Source organism: Myotis davidii, unplaced genomic scaffold (genome assembly GCF_000327345.1).
Source record: "Myotis davidii unplaced genomic scaffold, ASM32734v1 scaffold647, whole genome shotgun sequence".
Taxonomy (NCBI): domain Eukaryota; kingdom Metazoa; phylum Chordata; class Mammalia; order Chiroptera; family Vespertilionidae; genus Myotis; species Myotis davidii.
In genome coordinates, this window is record NW_006298634.1 from 322,176 (window position 1) to 326,598 (window position 4,423).

The following is a 4,423-nucleotide window of genomic DNA, read 5'->3' on the forward strand; positions in this document are numbered from 1 at the left end:
GAAGGTGGTTAGAAACAGACTGCCTAGGGCACAGCAGTCTAGCACAAGCAAAGGCCCTGGATCTAGGGAGGATCTAGGGAGAACTTGAGGCATTTGGAAGGGAATCTCAACATGATAGGACACAAGAAAGAGGGGAGGGAAGTATGTGACAAGCTAGAAACGTAGGGAGGATTGGGTTCATGTGACTAGTTCATATTCATGCCATATTCCAAAAGACATGGGAGCAGGGCTTAGGAAATGACCATTTACAAATTCTTTTGTCTGTTTAGCCCCCTCCTTTTAAACTGCATTTTGTCCACTCTGAGATTTTGGTAGAGTTTTCAATTATGTAAGTGGGTTTGCATTCCAGGATAGCTACTAAGAGCACCCTATCATTGGTCAGAATCAGACATGATGAGGTAAATTTCAACAGAAATCACCAAGGATAAAGGATGACGATGGAAAAATTACCCCATACTCCACCCTCCCAAGGCTGGGAGACTGTGTAATCATCACAGGATCATAGCTCATCCTCAAATGGAAGAAATACAGTTTGGAGAATCCTGAGGAGAATATTGAGTGGTTGGTTGGTTGAATTGCTGTATTTAACCGAAATGACAGAGTGTACCTTGATTTTGTAAGATTCTGTTTTCCACTTCTAAGTACATATGGAGCTTTAGAATGAAGTTGACTTTCAGAAACCTAAAGGATGTCACATCTCTGCACGTTTGCAGTCTCTGACTGTGTGGAGTTCATTCTTGTTACACATTTACAGAAGCATACTCTGGCTGTCACGTGGAAATGGAGGGGTAGAGGCAGGAAGTGATTAGGGAAGGTCATTTTGAAGACTGCTGTACTAGTTCCTGAGAGAGCACACTGGAGGAAAGGCAGGTCTCAAGTTCAGTTTTGAATATAAGAAGGAATGAGCTGCCAGTAACATATACAAATGAAGATGTTGCATAGGCTGTGGGCATGTGGATCTGTCTTAAAAAGTAAGCTCTCAGCTGGAAATAAAGTTTGAATTACCAGCAGAGAGGTGCTACTTGAAGCTGTGAGTGTGGATGAAATCATTCTCCATGCAAACCCTCAGAAATGTGTCTTACATACTCTGGTAGGTGTCATATCGCTGGCCCTCTATGAGAATGGAGAGTGAGGTTAAAGCAGTGTCTGGAATAATTTTCTGAAGAAATTCAATGCATAATTGGCAGGCAAAGATGGAAGAGTTACCATGAGAAGGGAATGAGAAGAACATCCTACACGTGGTTAGATAATAGGAAAAAAACTACCTAGGAGTGTCTTACAACAGGATTTTAAAAAGAGCATGGGGCCAGATGTGTTGAACATTATTGAGAGCTCAAATAGAAGACTGACAATTGTTCCTCATATTTCATTTTGAAAAATATATTTTTATTGATTTCAAAGTGGAAGGGAGAAGGAGAGAGAAAAACATCAATGATGAGAGAGAACCATTGATCAGCTGCCTACTGGGGATGGAACCTGCAACCCAGGCATGTGCCTTGACTGGGAATTGAGCCTCCTGGTTCATAGGTCGACACTTAACCCCTGAGCCTTGCCGGCTGGGCAGATTTCTTGATATGGAGGTGACCTGGACATTAGTGAGGTGGTTTTGGTGGCGTAATGAGGGCAGTGAGCAGAGAGTGAGTGGGAGATAAACAGAGATGATGAGAGGACATCTCTCTTACAGAAATTTTCTTCTAAATGGGAGCAGAGAAATAAGGATGAAATTAGAAGGAAATGAGAGGTTAGGAGACAATAATGTCCAAGAGAAACCAAATTCCTGCGAAAAACCCCTACTCATAAGGCCAGGCACTGTCCTCCTGGCTCTTATTTCTGTTCTCTGGCCAATCTCACATAACCCAGAAGCACTGGCAGTGGCATACAGCTTGTATACCAGGAAGGTGTGGGGGCTGTCAGGGTTATTCAGTTCAGGTTTCATGGAGAATTCAAGAGAAAACCAATAAAAAGCCAAAGCAAGCGCACTTGTTAGGAGTACCACACCTCTCCCAACTGCGTACTTCACTCTTAGCCCGCCTCAGAAGGCAAGGATTTTGAAGTAAACTAAATGTCAGCTCATAAGAAAAAAGTCATAACTCTGGGAAACTTAACTAACCCCTGTAGGACAGGGACTGTGTTTCATTTGACTTGATATGCTCCCAGTTGGAATGGCAGGACACGGAAAGCTCTCTGTGTTTGTTAGAATGAATAAATCAATGTTGTTGCCATTGGGAAACTTTTTCAAACAGTAATGCTAACCCCTCTCTAATAATTTCCCCAGAATTGTTACCCTACAGAGTATTTATTACATGTAAGGAGCCCTCAGACCAGGCCATGAGTGTGTCTTTGGAAAACCATAATCAGAATCAATGTTCCTGTCACGGCTTTTTCAATTCTACAGATTCTGGCAGTCTTACTCTTTGCTTACTAGTTTCTCAGGAGTGAGAGAAGGGGCTTTTATTTTTATTTTTTAAAAAATGTATTTTTATTGATTTCAGAGAGGGAGTGAGAGATAGAAACATCAATGATGAGAGAGAACCATTGATCCGCTGCCTCCTGTAAGCCTCCTAATGGGGACCGAGCTGCAGCCCTGAGTGACCTCCTGGTTCACAGATCACCACTTAACCACTGAGCCACGCCAGCGAAGCTAGAGAGTGGGGGCTTTTAAACTCCTGAGTTATAACATTAAGATACCTGTGATTCAGCCTATTATTAGATAATAAAGTTGGCAATGCTATTCAGGAGCTATATCCAAATGTGGTTTCTATGATATGACCAATCAACTATATATTGTCATGTTTTTGAGCCTTTTGAAATACAAGTGCTTGTCTTACAATTTCTCCTCATTACAACATATATTCTGAATGGATAATAAGGGGTTTCTCCTCCAGATTCATACCCTCTCCCTGAAACACATTAGGGGTGTGTGTGTGTGTGTGTGTGTGTGCGTGTGTGTGTGTGTGTGTGTGTATATGTACTCCTTTGTAAGACATGGCTCATCCTAACTTTAGCTTATTGGCAAGCCAACCTGTTTTCAGCAGAAGGGGTAAACTCATTCTCAGCCCTCTGCAGATCTGTAGGTGGGGGAATCTGTCTTGGAATTACCTTCAGATTCTCTGCCCTATCTCTAGTTTGTCTTCCTTGCTACTCTACAGTTACTTCTCAGCCTATTCCCAATAGAATTCCCTTCAACTGAAGCTCTGCTGGCAGCCTGAACCTGTGGTCAGTATCCTTGACACATACACATCTTTTAGTAAGAATACATGTCCCTGGGGATCTTGATGGGGTAAGTACTATCTGGGAACACTTTTTCACTAAAAATATATTTAAACGTTTTAGACATTAATGATGCTCCGTGTTTCATGTAAGGTGCTGGTGTTGGGTTCTATATAGATCTTGCAGGAGCCAGTAATTTCTTTTTGTCTGTGTTTATCTTTTCCATCTCTTCACCAGTCCCCCACCCTTATTTTTTTACTTAAAATTTTTAAAAATTGAATTTATTGGGATTACATTGGTTAATAAAATTATACAAGTTTCAGGTGTACAATTCTATAATAATCATCTGTATATTGTATTGTGTGTTCACTACCCCAAGTCAGGTCTCCTTCCATCATCATTCATCCCCTCTTTACCCTCTTCTACCTCCCCCATCCCCTTTCACCTGTCCCCTCTAATATCCCTAAATGGGCTTGTGGTGGTTTATCATAAGCACAGACAATTAGCTAATGGGGAATGAGAAACAGTCATGATCGAGGAGACATCAATAAGACTAGGAGGAAGATCCCAGACATCCAGGCCATAAAGGCCCATGTGGTTGTCATATTTGCTCTGACATTTAGCTTTGGGTTTCCTGGTAATCAAAGCAAGTGGGAAAATCTAATACTTCTTTTAGGAAAGAGGAAGTATATCAGTTCCCTAGGGAAGGCAAAAGTGTTTGTTTTTAGCACTCATGTCTGAAAAGCATTTTCACTGTGATGCTTTAATAGGGGGCATTGAATGAGACCACAATGTTTTTTTACTTTCTCCCTGTAGCAAGTGCAGGAATGAATTTCCTGTGATCATCTCTTGTGTTGTTTGCAGATAATAGTGACATAATCTTTTTTCTTTTAATTTTTATTGAGATTATTACAGATGTCCCTCTTTTTCCCCCTCTTTGCCTCACTCCGCCCAGTTCCTGCCCCACTCCAGGCCTTCTCCACCCTATTGTCTGTGCCCATAGGTAATGCATATATGATCTTTGTATAATCTCTTCCCACCCCTTCCATCTGAGAATCATCAGTCTATTTCATTTCCATGCCTCTGATTCTGTTTTATTCACCAGTTTATTCTGTTCATTAGATTTCTTATTTGTTTATTTTGATTTTTTAGATTCAATTGTTGAAAGGTAGGTATTTGTTGCCACTGTGTTGTTCATATTTTTTAGCTTTTT